The sequence below is a fragment of the Syngnathus typhle genome, linkage group LG6, assembly GCF_033458585.1.
Source record: "Syngnathus typhle isolate RoL2023-S1 ecotype Sweden linkage group LG6, RoL_Styp_1.0, whole genome shotgun sequence".
Classification (NCBI taxonomy): Eukaryota; Metazoa; Chordata; class Actinopteri; order Syngnathiformes; family Syngnathidae; genus Syngnathus; species Syngnathus typhle.
In genome coordinates, this window is record NC_083743.1 from 4,841,283 (window position 1) to 4,859,164 (window position 17,882).

The following is a 17,882-nucleotide window of genomic DNA, read 5'->3' on the forward strand; positions in this document are numbered from 1 at the left end:
CGATACGTAATGGGGCCTTTCGTCTCTTCATCGCAGTCGTTACCATCCGACTTCACGCTGGCTCGTCGTTAGCTGCGAATACGGCTCGTTTGATGAGCTTCTCAATTTTCTCGAGACGGCTCTACTTTCGATCCGAAGTCTGCCACGAGCCGTCAGAGATAATCACGCCGACGTCTGTGGAAGCAAGCGAGTGTCTACGGAATGACTTGTGATGGAAGGACTGCTTAGTCATTTCTCAAAACTGAGAAGAAGGCATGTTTATGCTCGCCTATATCGATCAGTTGCTATGAACTCCCCCCCCCCCCTCGGTGGTTTAGTCCCATTCATACATCACCCCCGCAGGGACTGATTGAATATCAGTGCCGAGTTCTGTGTTTTCCATTTTCAGGAACAGCCGCCGCATAAAAATGTAAAATCGGTAAGAAAGGCTTAAAACAAGATGCAGAAGAAATCTAAGGAAATGTTTTTGTCTTGTTTTAAGTGGATTCCGAGAACACTTTACTGGAGAAAATTACTGTCTTTTGTTTTTTGTTTTTTTTCGCATGGAGATAAAAACGGCTGAAGCTTTTTTCAGTTCAAAACGGTAAACGGCCCTTCTGATGCCATAGCGAGGAGAACACAACAGTCCCACTGTTTGTAGAATTCCCAAATCCCCGACGGAATATCGTAAATGCCACAGCTGTCATCTAAAAGTAGGATTTAAAAACACATTTGGTGAATGTAGGCCGTTTCTTCTACAATGTCGGCCATGAACTGACATCAAGCGATTTCTGCATTGCTATCACGGAGCTCATCTGATGCTGTTCGTTTTATTCGAGCTGTCCGGAAGCTCCATCCAGCCATGGAGGAAGCCTTCAAATTGAAAAGTTGCTACTCTAAGCCTTTATCATCCAGGACAGCTCATTGATATCGACCAGTGAGACCATTTCACGCCTCACGTTCGAGTACCTGTTGAGAAGAGGAAAGGCTTTTGCTTCTGCATGTTTGGGTTTCAATCGGTGAAAGCTCTGCCTGCTAAAAGGTGTAGCGCTTGTGAAAGGCAGTATTGAGCGTTTAGAGATTTGCGGGTTTTAGCCGCGTTTGATTGCATTTTAAACCGCTATCACGAGTAAACAGATTGTCGGTGCCTCCAATAAACGAGTGGATTACAATTGCGGTGACGCCGAGTTTCGGCAAGCTGACTGGTACTAAGGACAAATGAACCAGAGCGCTAACAGGGAATAAATAGTGACAGTCCATCCATTTTCTTAAGTCCTTGTCGACATTGGGGTGCTAACTTAGCGTAGCAGCTTCGCATCCTTGATAGCATCTTGTCATCTCTGATTCGAGCTAAATTATTCTGACATTTGAATCCCAAAAATAATTTCTCGACTCCGTTTATTTACCCTCGCTGAGACTCTTCCCAAGAGTCAATGTTTAAAATGACAACAGTAAAAGAAACAGTTACAAAGTCGCTAGTGGTCACAAGCTAGCTTAATCGACCAGTGTAGCGGGGCTGTTTGAAAAAATGGTTTTTTTTGTGTCGCTATATTCAACAAAATGTGATTAATCTAATTGATTTGTTATATAATAGTTTTTGTTATACGTTTTTATATTTATATATGTTTTGGATATTCTTTTTCTTCTGCCTCATAATTCAAAAGAAAAATCCTTTTCTTCCCTGCCTTTCAAAAGAAATAATACAAAATTATCCAACAAATTAATAAATGAATTAATTCTAAAAGCAGCAATAATGTAATACAAATAAAAGCACTAACAGGATCTAGCTTTAGGCTAGCAGCCTAAATGTTGCTGACTTAGCAGAATTGTATCACTTTGCCTTGTTAAGTGTTCCGTGTTATATGTACACTAGCTTATTGCTCTCCTTTTGTCCATTTTAACTATTCATGCGCTCATCCTTTTTCATATAATCACAATTGCGATCTTGTAAGCCCGTTCCGCCGCGACTGTCCCGGAGTCCTCGTATCTGCACCAATCTTTTGTTTGCTATTGATCTTTATTTAGCGGCAAATAGCCTTGTAGATGTAAAGAGCTCAACACAACACTGCGGTAGGAGGAGAAGGGAGAGGAAAAAAGTGAACATTTGTCACCGCGGGGCTGGTTTAGCAGCTAATTTTATTCCGCAACAATCGACTGGCCCCGCGTTGACAGCCAGTGACTGCGTGAGCTCAGCCTTTTTGATGGCGCCGAGTCGATGCAGGAAAATGAGCCTTTGTCACCGCGTCTCTCAAGCTAGTCAGCTTCTCAAACAGACGGGGATATTTTACTCACAATATTGACTCATGTCCTTGCAGACAGAAGTCTTATTCGAATTTCAATGCGCTAATTTTTGGTGACAAGCTTGTCGCTAATGTATCCATTACCTCTCAAATAACGGTTAATCGTTTTAATTGGAGTTCATTTTCCTGATATCTAGTAAAATTCTCAATAAGGTGTAATACGTGTGAAATGTGAGAATATTTCTCTATCTGGCATTGTGCTGCAGGATGAGCTACTCGTGATTGGGCAAATGAAGCTTCAAATGTGTTTCATGAACCAGTTGTATTTTTGGACTCCTCTAGGTGGCAGTTCAATAATGGGCTGAAAACACACCGACTTGTCATTTCTTAAACCTCTATTTAAACCAACAGTGACATCTGAAGGAGTAAAAAGAAAACTACAACTGGTTCATGAAGCAAATCCGAAGCTTCATTTTCCCATCACGTCGCTGGCCCATTTTGTAGCAGTAGTGGAACTTTCCCTGATACAGGCTAGCGACGTCACCTGAGGTCACAGATGAGCCAATAGAAGAAAGCGAGCACAAGACTCTTAACCCAACCCGCCTGATCACTCTAAAAAATATGAGCATGATGATAGAGCTCTTGAGCGTTCACACTTCAGGCAAGGTCGAGAGGTGGCCGCTATGTCATCTTCCAGTCGAGCTGGGCGGCGGGTTGGATCTAATCCTCCAATCTTGTCATTCTTTTTTAAGATCATAGGATGTCGCTCTATGAGCCGGGTTTTCACCAATCATCAGGGTCGGATTGGATCTCGCCGTCACATAAGAAGAGGAATTGTAGACCAGCTCTACTTTCTGCTCTGCTTTTGCTCAAAGCCACTTTTGAGATACCTGAGCTCTCCAGCAATTATTAATAATGACTTTTTCTCACGGAACCGCCCAAATTAAAAAAAAAAGAGCGATCAAAGACATCCGACGGGGAAAGTTGATCCGAACGGGCCAGTTCTGTTCTGGCTTTTCAAGGTGCGCTTACGCAACGGCTGGCAGGCTGTGAGGAGCCGCCTAAAAATAACATGAGCTTACAAAACAGAGAGGAGACGCCGCCTATCAACGAAACAAAATAGGAAGACTGTATTATCTATTGTTGAGCGATCTCGAAGAACCTCCCTGAAATTAGACAGAAGACAAAATACCCCCGAGAGAGAATATGGCCGCCGTTTGACTTGATGAGTATTGTTGGTAAATCAGGAGGATTGATTAGATGCCGGGAGTGCTATAGATTTGACATTTGTGCAGATATCAGGATGACATCATCATCATCATCATCAAGTACCTTTAGTGTGAGGAAATCAAAACCTCTCACGCAATCTATGTGAGATCCTCCTCACCTTCCGTTCCCTTCCCGCCCGCCCGCACACACACACACATACAAAAACATGTGTTTGTGCACCAGCGAACCACACGGCGAAATGAAAAATTAAAAATGACATCTCTGTTTGCAGTTTTAATTGTGTGTCAACATGCTCCCCGCGCTCAAACAAGGCCGGCGAATCGAGGCTGGAGTGTGCCTGGGGTCATGTGACAACAAATGGCGGCGAGAGAGGGGTTAAGCGAATGTGTGTGTGTGTGTGTGTCGACACTATCACTAATTCATGTGTTGTCTTCGCATCTCTTGAGACATGGCTGCCCTTGGATTGCCCTTATTTCTTTCTTTGGAAGGCCATCCGAACCCTTCACGGGAACTATTATGCTGTATGTGCTTTGATTAAAAAGCAGGCACACTAACAGGGAGCTTGCGCAGGTACATGAATTTGCTTCCTTAGGTATGTCATTTAATGAGATTATAGCTCGTTCATTAACTGCATGAACGTAGACTTTGGAGGATCCATTTTTTATACGCTCTGTGTGCAGGCCGGCTCTAGGCGTACCTAATATTCTGACCCGTGACGGCTCCGGCGAGGGCTGCGCTCGTTTGCTTGCTTTGTGATTGCCGGCGGCGCCCCGCTGAGCGGCGCGTGTCACCGCGGGTGATCCATAGATCGTGAACCGCCTGTCTAGACATGGGGGGGCGGGGTGGGGTGACGGAGAAGGGGGGAACTTGACAGTTGATGGATGTGCGCAAAACAAAACCGCAAAGCTGCAACTTTTGTCACATAGCTCTAATTATTCATCCTTCTCCTCCAACTCCGTGACCCTCTTCCTGCTGCAACGGCATAAAAAAAAAAAAGACGAACAAGCCACGAGAGATGTCATCTTGACGTATCATCACAGGAGTGCGCTGCACCTGTGTGATAAAGTGCAGATTGTGCTGATATACACTTAGCTAACGTGACCTTGCACCTAAGACACAGTGCTTCCCCCTAGAGGCAGCCCACTGGAATTGCACACTTAAGTTGTGCTCAATAAACACAACCCGTCATCTCTGCCGGCACAAATATAAAAGTCGTGCAGTACTCGGCATTCCCGTCACGTGTTTTACCTGCAAACATGCAAATGAGAACCAAGGACGTTTTTTCGAGCAATTTTCAAGGCGCAACACCATTAACGGTGTCGCGATTAATTACGAGTTGATTCCATTTGAATGAATGGCATCCTGCTCACATGCGCTGACAGATATGACCACCTGCCTGAAATGAGTCCACGCACACGTGCGTGCAAATTAATGCCATGCACGCATGCTAATGGTGGCTGACGCTTCCCGCAAGAGACCCACCAAGCTGTTAGCGGCCTTCTCTCCACCCCCAACGGCGGCAGGCTGCCTGTTGTGATATGTAAATGATCACACACCGTCAGCCGTAAATCTTCATTAGCGGGCGCTATAAGAGAAAGGATTTTTCGGAAGCTTCAAAAGGCTTTGATAGGTCACGCGTGTGCCTACGAGTCGCCTCGGTTTGGCTTTTAGCGTCAGTTCGCTAACGGATTGTTAGCTCATTAGCATATAGGAGTAAAGCTAATTAGCGAGTTCCCGTTGATCGCAGGGGATACATTTGAAACGCACCCACAATAGGTGAAAATATGCAATATAGAGAGACCATAACATTTTTATTTTGCAGTTTTAATCCTCTTGCGCGCTTTAAATGCATTCGCACCTGTTAAAAGATGTATACAGCACAGATTTCAAAGGATTCCTGTTCTCTTGCTCACGGAAGATTTGGAGCATGCTTGCTTCAAACTGCTTATTTCTCACGTGGGACACTAAAATTAAAGTAGACCAAATTATATCGTTTCATCTACTTGCTTTATTCTAACATGAAATACAAGCTAATGGAAATGAGCATAGATGTTAAAGTAATTGTCAGCCAAGCAACTGACTTTAAAAGAGAAGTCAAGGCAAAAAATAATAAAAAAATTCTTTGCATTAATATATTCTTCGTGTCCCATGAGACGAAACACAGCATTTGTGGAAAAAGATTGTTTCGAATGAATGTTCTAAAAATAGATCAAGGATTCATGTGTTTGTTTGGTGCAAAGAAGGAATGTGCTCTTTGTCACTGAATAAGAGTTCCCGTTAAAAAAATAAAAAAAAAGACCCAAGCTAAGGTGTAGACATTTTAAAATGCCAACTATCCCCTTTACATCTTCGGAAGTGCCGCAGGAGAGGAAGAAGTCCTTTACTCGCAGATACGAGGAGCAAAAGTTGGCACTTTACAAAGTCAGCACATTCCCTCGGTCCGCCCTATCAGTGATTCCACTTCACGCTATTAAAACGTTTCAACCCGATAGAATCCCGATGTTTATCACGCTAATCCGAGGGACGGACGACGTTTCCTCACTCCGACTATCGTCTCCTAACTAATCAGTTCTCATTACAGTGGCTCGGGCCGACTGGAGCCGGATGATTTCAAAAGCGGCCTCGGTGTTGACCGATCACAGAAGGATTTGTGATGGGAAATATCAAACGGGCTTAACATTTACGGCTGTCGGGCCGGACTCATTTACGAGCGCACCACGGGGTAATCTTTTAGGGACATCTGATAATTAGACCTTTGCGGGCTTTAAGCGGCGGTAGGACGGAACAATCGCTCAAGTTCACATCCGTACCACCTCTCGGAATTCTATTTTGGTGCCAAATCCAGCACAAAGTGGATTGAGTTTTTTTTTTAATAGTTTCACAGACAGGCATAGGGGTGTATGCGCCGTTGTGGGTGTGAACTTGTTTCCCAGCCATTGAAAGTGGCTGTAAGGGAATGACCTTCAACCACAGGGGAATCTTTTAGAGAAGAGGAGGCCAGAGCCAAATGCTCGAATTAGGCCCGTGAGTCAGAACTCTGTTTAAGTAACTGAACATAAGGCCTGATTTACAGTTGGATTACCGAACTGGGAAGCATTTGCACCATCTCGCGTGTCTTTCTCTTCGCTTCACTCAGGCATGTCACAGAGAATTTAGGAGGGACTTGAATGAGGCAAAGCCGGTCAAACAGATACAGTGAGAGGCAAGGCCGCCCGCTCTGCTTTTCATGCCTTGATAAGATTAGGCTTGGATTTGAGCCCGCAGCAGATATGTCACATAAGGAGATGAGTCTTGGAGCTGCACTTGAAGGTCTCAACATCCTATCTGTCGCTTTTCTGTAACGCTGGTCCTCATTAGGGTCCCATTTAAAAAAAAAAAAAAGTGATATAGCACATGACGATGTTTACGTTCCATCTCAATGAATTTGTTAAAAACGCCGTTTACTGAACAATAATGTCCCCGTCATTCTGAAATCATGTACGGCGGGATTTCAACACGGCGGATGATTAAATTTGACATTGTGCGTATGCTAAAAGGTTATGAGAAAAATCTGTCTTTTTGGAGAGGAAGCAGAAAGAAGAGATCAGGGTTGAAATCCAATAAAGCTCAGAAAGTGATGCTATTGAAGAAAGGCTGGTTTTTCATTTAACACCTTCTCTCTTCTCCTTCCGCTCTCCTGCCGGCTTATTAGCCCGTAGCTCGCTTAGCGAGGGACAACTAAATTGCTACGCTATGAATCCTGTTCATCTTCCTTTTAACGTCCATTGTGGGTGATGCGTGGACAGTCTCCAGACGGCAGATGTTTGCTCTTAACTTTAGCTCAGCCTTGTCTAGTACTTACACAACCCATTGACTTTTGCTACCTTTAAGGACCTCTGGAATTTAGAAAGCCACAACCTTGTGAAAATTTTGTACTGCCCCTCCTGGCCACAGTACAAGCTACAAAACAAATAACTCGTTTTCAAATTAGACGAGTAAAAACTGGTCAAATATTTAAAAAAATAAATAAATAAATGATGTGGTGGGCCGTATCTGGCCCCCGGGCCTTGAGTTTGACACCTGTGATGTAGATACAAACGAAGAAAAGACATTTCTAAGTTATGATAATAATATAAGTCAAATGCCTCTGTAAATAAATAAATAAATGTTCGTATCTGAAGTCAACGCACCAAAAAATCTATGCTGCTAAATTTTGGCGTTCTGGATCCTTTTATTATCTTGTTAGCTGCAGAGGCTATAAGCTACAGCTGTTCAAAAACTTGTCAAATCTTAATAGCAACTATGCCAAGGTGGGTGTTTATGGAGGTGTTGCCAAGGTGAGAAAATACCTTCCATAAAATGTGTTAAATATTCCCCCGAGGAAATCCTGTAAACAACAGAAGATGATACACCATCTCGTCGTAACACTATTGAAATGATTGACAGCAATACTTTGAAAATATGGAGTATGCCTTTGACAAAATAAAAGAATCATTCCGAAAAACTGCAGCGAGTAAAATCCATTGGGAACGGTCAGTGACTTAAATACGGAGAGATATGAGAGAAGGGAAAACAACAGTTACACATATTAAATTCAAATCATTATGCGTGCTTCATTTTATGTTGCTAATTAAGTGCGATGAATTGATTCGCACGCACAACCTCAATTACGACGAATTATTTTCTTGGCATAAAGCTTCGCGCAGCCTACACACTCTTCTGTTTTTTATCAAATAAGCGTCCGGTCTGAAATGTACGGCTCATCGCGTGGTAACGGCCGCTTCCCCTTTTTACTGCAAATGAGATCGGAACGAGCCGCCGCCGCACTTGAGTGTGTAGGCGAGCGTGTCGGCGTGTGACTAGTTCACCAGGGATCGCTAGTCAAGTGTTTTTGGCTGAGAAAGTCCGCCGAGGGCCCTCTAGGGCGTTAGCGAAAATGATAGTGACCTTTCACGTTTGGTGTAAAACACATCGACAATAAATCAAGTGCATTTTTCGGGTGTCGGTACTGGAAACGTAGCATCTCTGCATCGTTAGCAGCATATAAAGTTGCGGATGTGTTTTTTTTTGTTTTGCGACTTTGTGACTCATTCACTGCCAATGACGGATATAGACGATTTTAAGTGGGCTGGCAAGGAACGAGTGTTGTATTTTCTTAACCTGGTCGGATTTTTTTATAAATAATGATTCAAATGTGCCTTCATGCAGCCGCCCTTGGTGCCGCTTTATGTCACAGATCATAACAAGCAGGACCGAGGAACCCGACTGACGGCGGAATTCAAAGCCGTCTCGTCTGGCCTTTGCCGTCCACGATGCGAGGCCTACACAAAGGAAGCGCGGCCGAAAGACAGACGGCCAGTTTGAAGTTGATTGACGGCTCGTGAACAAGAGGGGGGGGGGGGGGGGGTTCTCTGACAGCACGGTGAAGATGGAGGCGGAAATGATAAGGGGACGAGATGGATAGAGAAACCCGAGTAAACATGGGCACATGAAAAGATGATGAGAGATGATGGATGGCAGGATATGGCGAACGGAGATGGGGAAGGGGGGGGGGGGACAGTGGCGTGAGGGGGGCGGGGCTTGGTCCAGTGGGTGCTTTGCTCTGTCCGAGCTTGTCTGGTCTCCGTCTGAGAGGGTTAATGCACGCTGCACACTAGCACTTGAATAATACACTAGCCATGGAGTTAAAATGGATAAACACATAAAAGATTCATCAACCTGTCAAAGCACTGCAAGAGTGTGTGTGTGTGTGTGTGTGTGTGTGTAGTTGTGAATACCAGTCGGCTATGTGGGTCAATTCAGTGATACCTATTACACAGAGTACTGCATAACTTCGAATCCTTCAGGATTGTAGTTAGCTAAAAATGCTCCGAGTAACTGTTATAGTGCCACCTAGTGTTCACTCTCGGGGGCCTTGGATTATTATTTTTTTAACCTGGAGAGTCAGAAAAATATTCATGTGGACAGATTGATGTCAGAGCCAGAGAGAGATGAAGTCAGCGTTTGCTTCGGATGATAAACAGCCAAAGTAATGATACATTGACTAAAAGTAGGAGCGGGCTGTCAATGGCGAAGCGCAGCCTGTCAAAAACAATCGGCGGCAACAAAGGGAAATCTCAATCAAGGCGTTCTGTCTGTGCTGCTGGGGAAAAGAAAAGAAAAAAAAAAAAAAACACTCCACCAGTACTTTGTCATTAGCCCTGACAGACTGCAGCGTCATTAATAAAAATATAAATGTGCAAACGCACACATAGATACACACACACATAAAGAGGATCTATTACGTAACTCAAAGCAAAAATAGTCAGGCTCCCTTGAAAGCCTTGCTGCTCCCTCAGATCAATTAATGGAGTTAGCTCCATCCCTGCGCTCTCGGGGGACTCGTCACTTGCGCGGTGAGAAAGCGTCATTGCCCTGCTTTCAAAAAGGACCAGCGCAACGTCCTCTAAGTGCGAGAAGAATGATCCAAAAGTGACAGCGGCCAATCAAAGACTCCAAATAGTCAGATTATTTTTGTTGTTTGCGTCAAACTCTTTGTTGAGACATGCATTCCCAGTTGTGTGTTGTGAAAAGTAATATAATATAATATAATATAATATAATATAATATAATATAATATAATATAATATAATATAATATAATATAATATAATATAATATAATATAATATAATATAATATAATATATAATATAATATAATATAATATAATATAATATAATATAACGTAATTTTCGGACTATAAGTCGCACCAGAGTATAAGTCGCACCAGCCATAAAATGCCCAAAAAAGTGAAAAAAATATATATGTATATAAGTCGCTCCTGAGTATGTCGCCCCCTCCCACCCAAACTATGAAAAAAAAACGCGATTTATAGTCCGAAAATTACGGTAATATAATATATAAATTGATCATTTGACGTTTATATCCGTCAATGGTAGTCAATGCGTTAAAAGCAAATATTTTGAGTTTCTATTACCATAATGCAATAAAACAAAAAAGATTAAATCAGAAAATATGACAAACCACCAAAAAACAAAAAGAAAAAATCAGCAATGTGATGCTTGCCGTCATGCGCTCGCTCTTGTGGGTTAACCACAAAACAGGAGCCCTTGGCAGAAATCCACAACCAAGCAGTAACCACACGGCAGGTAAATGAGGACGGAAACAATCCAAACCAAACCACCCACTGTGCTTCAAAACAAAGCAACAACAACCAAAATGTAGCGCAGGTGTCCCGCAACTGTCGCGCTAATCTTGCCGAGGTATCTTCATCTTCCTTTGGAGAAGGAGGATTACACGTATAATCTATAATTATCTTCTGCTTAAATCACTCGCTATCTCATTATATGACAAAGTGCTGAGCTCGCCGGCCAATCTTTTCCTCGGGAGTCTTTTTCAAGTCGTGCACACTCTCGCTGATATATCCGACTTAAATCCTTCCCAACAAATCAATTTAGAAGGGAAGGAAAGAGACACTGTTGAGACAAAGAAAAGAAGCGGACACACGGAGGAGGTGATGCAGCGGAGAGCTTAAAAATCAACCGAGGCAAAAAAAGATTTGCAAAAACCTGGTACAGAAATACAGATTTTGACATATACATCAGGTTCTCAGTCTGGGTGAACCCTAATAATTTGAAAATTCATTCTACAGTTAGGATAGAATGGAAAAGATGCCCTAATTTTAGGAACACACGGAAAAAAAACAACAAGATGAACACCTGGACGCCCTCGAAACCCAAGCGGGGTAGAAAATAAGAAACAGACTGTGAACTGGAACAATCACTGATGGAAACAGGACGAGGGCAAACAAACAAGCCACAGGTGGGGAAAAAAAGAATAAATGAACGAGAAGTCAAACAATAAAAGAACATGGAAGGCAGTTGTTGAAAGTATCTATCGCTCCAAATGGTTTTTTTCCCGCAGTCGATAAATGAGCGTCACTTTCCCCCGTTTCAAATAAAACGAAGTGGATGAGTTGAAACAACCATCCATTTAACTTTTTTAAAAAATTTTCTGTTGTATGGCGAGTGTGAGAAGTTAAGAAAATCATTATTCATGAAAAAAAATTGTGTGTGCATTGAAGGTACAATCAGAAATAAAACAAGTCTTCAGTTTGCATTATAGAATTGAAGGGGGCTCGGGATGGAGCCCTGCTGCCAATCGTCAGTAATTGACTAAATAATTACGATATAATATTATATAATATACATTACTCTGGGCTCTGAGTGTGCAGTGCAGGCCAGAAAAAATGATACTATGAAAGCTATTTTGTGAAACGGCGTAGAAACATCAATCATGGCGCTGACGTATTTCGAAAGGAAGCAATTGCTCTTTGAAAGTTGAGTCCAGACGGCAATCTCAAACATTTCTTACTTTGCATCAAGAAAAATGCAGACAAAATGCTGAGGCTCATTTTTTTTAGGTTAGGCTCATGATTTATATATTATAAGGCAAAGTCCTGCTTTGCCCGGAATTATTCTGCAGGTTTTTGCACTTCAGGTAGGAGTAGGAATAAGTGAGTGAGTGTCGGTGCCTTCACTTGTCATGGAGTTCAGCCGGCAGTCACTCTGGGTGAGTACATCGGTGTGAGCTGCCACTCAGCGGCGACTTTCGCCCTGCAAAGGCTGACGATCCCTTCAGTCGTGCTTATTATATAGAGGAATAAGATTGATAAAAGGCTGATGTGTTTCTTTTTTTTTTTTAGATGGGTAGATGGAAAAAATAAATACATATAAATATAAATAAATGATGAAAAATAAAACAAAAAATAAGATAAATTAATAAAAGTAATTTTACAAATTAAAAAGAAATAAATAGGACAGCTTGAGAGTTGCTTTTGTTTTTTTTCTTAGATGGGTACATAATAATAATGAAAAATAAAACAAAGAAATAGACTCATAATAAAAATAATTCTAAAAATTAAATAAATAAATAGGACAGCTTGAGAGATAAGAATATGACCGGTCGCTCTTCCCAATAACTATCGCCCCTGAAGGATGCGAGCTTGCTACAACGCAACACGTGTTAGCACGGGGATACTTGAAGAAATGTGCCATGACTAGCGATGTTTGAGCGTGAAGATCCTCCTGCAGTCAATCAAGCCTCGGAGGAGAAAAGTGTAGAGCGCTTCGACTTAAAGAGGATTTTTTTTTCCCCCCGTCTTCACTATTCCTCTTCCAAGAAACTTAGTAGTCGCGTACGCCGCCGAGTTTGATCTCCAATTCCCGTGGTTGTTATTAAAAATTCATCGTGGAGATGACAAATGGGTCCAAAAGAACATGAGAATAAAGTGGAACATTTCCCAACAGTGCCGTAAAGTTGCTATTAAAGGGGATCCATTAACGTCTGGCACTGGAGAAGTTCGGCCTGTTGCCAGATTGCTTGTCTTGGATCTTAAATTCTCCCAAAAAAAAAAAAAAAAAAAAAAATCAACATTAAGCTTTTCAGGAGATTTGCAAGCGAGGCCGACAGGTTCAGAAAGGCTTTAAACGGAGCCCAATCAGAACTTGAGCACGTTGATGCAAACAAGCGAAGCACAGAGCTTCGCTTTCAACTTTTTGTTTGGTTGCGGCTCGCTTCTCTCGCAATTTAAGTTGACGCGGCTTGACAGCCTGCCGTAGCTCGTACGAAAATATTTGCATCATCAAGCAGCATCATTGCACCAAATCAAGTCGAAAATATATTCAAGTTCATTCTGATTGGGATTCATCGATGTTCCCTTGCCTGTCAAGGCGCTACGTTTTCGTCTGTCTGCTAGCAAATTAATAGAAGACGTTATTAAGACAGAGAGCCCACATGCTGATCCCAAATTTGAGCATTTTTTTCTCCTTAAGTCAGCACTGACCCAATTGTTAGATGTCTCTGCTGATTAGCCTTCCCCAAAAACCGCAGCCTTTGCGATTTGGAAATTGGATTCTACTCCACTGCGATGTCGATTTAAATTCGATTATTCAGCCCGAAAATAAAAGAGAAGCTGGTTTTGTCTCAAGTCCCAAGTCCCTATTCAAATTAAAAAATAAATAAAAATATGAGTTGGCAACCAAAATGTAGCTAGCATACAAGCTAGCAGTTAGCCTTCCTTCGACGAGGCTCCGCATTATTATTTCCTTTCCACTGCGAGCAAGAAAGTATTAAAATATTTGTGTTCGTACCTTCTCTGGCACCGACAGCCTAATTTGCAGTTGCAAATACAAATGTAGGTTCGGGGGGAAAAAAACATCACGGCGCTTTGCATTCGCCCGCTTTCATCACACGCGCCAGAGGAGAGCGCGGCAAAGAGACGCTTCTTGTGTTGATTACTAATGATACGATTAAACATCTAATTTATGGCACCGGATCAGAGCTACGAGACGCCAGTAGGAGTTTGTATGAGGCTACGGGAATGGGGAAAAAAAATCATTTGGGCTTTTTTTTTTCGTGTTTTCTAGAGGGAAAATCATTAGCTGGCTGAAAGAAAAGCTGCTGTCCGGAGATAATGAGCGCCTGTCGTATGTTAGGACAGAAGATTGTTTGGAGTGTAAATGGGCCTCAAGCACGAACGCTTTCTCCGTAGCAGACGTTGGAATAAATATTCTTCTACTGCTACTTGGTTTGCATTGCCGAAACGCTCCGAGGTGAGGCTTTGTAACCGTGGGGAGATTCAAGTCCAGTACCTGCAATGACTCATGCGTGACATTGCATCAGGTGGGACATTTCAATTCCAACTGCAAGTTTATTACCTCAATGTCATGCAAGGTGTTCTCCGCCTCGCTGTAGCGACTTTGCATTGCATTGCATTTCTCACTGATCACGTTTGAGCTTGTCGATTATTTCCGATTGGAAATGAAAAAACGTGGAGGGGGTTATTAAGTAAAACAATATTATAAAAGTCAGATGTACACTGCATTTTTGAGCAGCAGCTAAAAAAAAACTTGTATGAGAACATCAATAGCAATGAAAGATAAGAACACTTCAACAATTAAATCGATATGAAATTAGGTATACCGTAATTTTCGGACTATAAGTCACGTTTTTTTTCATAGTTTGGGTGGGGGGGCGACTTATACTCAGGAGCGACTTATATACATGTATGTGTTTTTTTTTCACTTCTTTGGGCATTTTATGGCTGGTGCGACTTATACTCCGGTGTGACTTATAGTCTGAAAATTACGGTAATTGAGGGAATTACATTTCAGCGATGTTCAGCTTTTCTTTGAATGCTGGTTGTTGTTTTTTTTTTTTCATGAATCAAAAAATATATAAAACAAGACTCCAAACTATGACAGTTTATGTGGACCCACAAAATACCAAGTGACGCATTGGATGAGCCCATCGCCATTCTGTTCTTTAGCTAGCGAGCTAGCAAGCAAGCTAGCAAGCGCACTCGCTTGCATGCTAGCAACCGTAAACTAATGTGTAGGCACCATTCAAAACAGTAAACCGGTGGAATCCATCGTTTCATTCGGGTAATGGCAAAAAAATAAAAGATGCAACCAGGAAGTAAGACAACCATCGTAATATAAGCTATGTTTTATTTCCATCATCGGGAGTGCATTCAAGAAAATCTGTTCCAATCTTTACTTGAAATCAGATGCTTAGAGACAATATTCATTATTATTGAGCGTTTTCCGGTTTGCCCGAGGATCAGAAGCAAAACTTTCTATCTGCAGCCTTTCCCCGTTTTTCTGTGGAAGAAATGAAGGCTCTCATTTTGAATTGAATCTTCCTCTGGGTGTTGCCTGCCAGTCTTATTGCTGCTTCCAAATATTGAATTGCTGATGAAAGTACGGTCTTCGCACAAACACACAATATCAAATTATTGATTCTGCACAGATTTCTAGTTCACCATCTACGAGCGGAATAAAAAGCACTCCCGCTGCTTTTACGGCCGCCGAAAAGCAAATGTGCACATCAGCGCTAATATGATAATGTCTTTGGGGCAAGTGGATTGACGGTTTCTCTCGTCATTTCAAACTGGGCCAATTGAATGGAGTTCTTCCCAGAGTAGCAAACTTTCTCCCTGACCTAAAAAGTCCCAAATCTAACATTTACACAACAAATAATTCTTCTTGATTGAGAGGCTGGAGCTGCATCACGAGCGGCTGCCTACAAAAATAGAACCCGGAGTGTGAAAGTGACTTAATTAATTCTGTGACATAAGCGGCGGTTTACTGAAACGCACTTTAATTTGCTGAAATACAAAATGTACTCTAAATATTTAGAGACATATTTACCGTAATTTTCGGACTATAAGTCGCGGTTTTTTTCATAGTTTGGGTGGGGGGGCGACTTATACTCAGGAGGGACTTATATACATATATATGTTTTTTTTTTACTTTTTTGGGCATTTTATGGCTGGTGCGATTTATACTCCGGTGCAACTTATAGTCCGAAAATTACGGTAAATATAAGACATAATCAAATGGTTACCTAAATACTGTTAAATATATTAAAATTCCCACCATCCTAAATATAATCAAACAATTCCTAAAAGTAATTAAATACTCTGAAATCTACTGAATGCTTGCTAAATGTAATCTATTCTAAATACACCTAGTACTAAAAAGTTAAATCCAAATAAACTGTACAAGCCTGTTTTAAAAGCCGCTTTAAATTATTAAATTTAATCGAGTGGCGCAACACTTTAAAAAGCGAGCCCCTTTTGACAATAACATTTTTATATAATTACTTGTGATTTTCATGAATGCTAAACAAAGAAATGACCAATTTAATACCGATTAGTGCCGTTAGTGGAGAAAAAAAAAAAAAGTCAAATGATATTTAGATTGCAAGATCATTAAAACACTAGCAAACATCATACGAATGATTTAAGAATAAGCCTGCTCATTTGCGCTGTTTTCTTCAGCGCTGCTTTTCAATTATTCAGCGCCTTGCAGAAGGAGGGGAGAAAGAAAGAAAAAAAAAACTCTTGCAGCAGCTCTAAAACTTTATGTGAATCCTTTATCGTGACTAAAGCGCCGAGCCGAGCGTTTGCATCATGAATGATATTCCCTCTCCATTATCCCACCATGAAATGTGCTCATTGTCTTTACCTCTAATTATCATTAACATGATACTAATCCCCCTGACCCCCCCCCCCCCCCCCCCTCCCGATTTGCTTTTCCAGACAAGATAACTTGCACGCCGCATATTAACAAACCCCGGGCTAAACTCCCCACCTCTTGATTTATCTCTCGGACGCCCACGTGTTTTTCTGCAGTGGGCCCAAAAATGAATAAATAAATGGTGAGCGGGTTGGAGTGGAGCAGAACATCTGCAAGGGAAACAGGAGTGTGCTAGATAGTTGACTTGTTGAGTGTAGCCGAGGATTAGCGGGGCGTTTAGCGCGCCGCTGAGAAAGCGGCATTGTTTTGCAAAAAGCCCGATGCAGTGAGAGCGATCCACATAAGCCGCAAAGTGGTTTTATGGCACGGCGCTAAAACGTGACGTCGTCGATGATTTATTTACATTTTTATGGGAATCGCAGAGAGATTATTGCGATTCGCTAATGGAGTTCAATGTCGGGAAATTAAAGATTTAATAGACGGTGATTATCGTCAACATCGTTTTCATATTGATTTACTGTTCAGCGGGTTAGTAAACAGGACACGTTATGGGAAATTGATTTTATGATTGCAGGCGGCGTGGTAGGGTAGTGGCTCGCAGACTGGGGGTTCTGGGTTCGAGTGAACCCTGAAACTGAAGTGGAAGCATTGTGAAGTGGTAGAATGCTATTTTTAAATCGTAAAGTCTGAAGTCTTGGTGGAGGGGAAAGGTTAGAAAAAAAAGAAAATAGGACCCCCACTAGGTTACACAAACACACACACATACACAGGTGCCATTTGTCAAGTTCAACAGAAAGAATCAGTTTTGCAAACGCCACATATTTGAGTTTGGGCTTTTGGCCATTACAGCTCCCCCATGGTTGAGTGAGGCCCGCTGGAACCTTGGAAAGGACCCGACCGGCAGGTTGGCGGTGAGATGTGGGAGAGGGAGGGGGGAGGCGCAGTGGGCACGGAGGTGTGAAGATAATAGTCCCGATGGGGCGCCACACAGCGCTAAACTCGCCCTATCGGAAGCTTGGCTGCTCTCCTGTGAAGGAGTTTTGCATTGCACACTGAAAGACAAACAGTCCACTTGAACTTTTTATTTTTTCTAAGAGCGGATCTAGCCGTCCCTCTTCTTGCTTTTTGGAATTACTTTTTGGATTTAGTGCAATGAGGTTGCGGGTCGGGGTGATGGCAAAGAGACCATTAAGTTCAGTTCTTGCTTGCGGTCTTATCACCACTAATCACCACTACGGCGTGACAAGAAAAGTCAAAACAAAAGCCCGACCTACTTGCAGGCGGACTGAATGTTGACTTTTTGTCAGGGTTTATTCAAGGTTACAAAATTGACAAAAATCTTTAATGGTCGCACTTAGTTTTTCTTGTCACGAAGAAATTTTGATCAAAATACCTCAACTTTATTGATTTC

General features: G+C 42.1%; 1 protein-coding gene and 1 long non-coding RNA gene across 4 annotated transcripts in view; one reads left to right on the plus strand and one right to left on the minus strand.

Annotated features, from left to right (window-relative positions):
• rtn4rl1b (reticulon 4 receptor-like 1b) overlaps positions 1–17,882 on the plus strand; it is a 68,466-nt gene that overhangs the window by 41,118 nt on the left and 9,466 nt on the right. The window lies entirely within an intron of this gene.
• LOC133155546 (uncharacterized) overlaps positions 1–17,882 on the minus strand; it is a 69,912-nt gene that overhangs the window by 40,873 nt on the left and 11,157 nt on the right. The window lies entirely within an intron of this gene.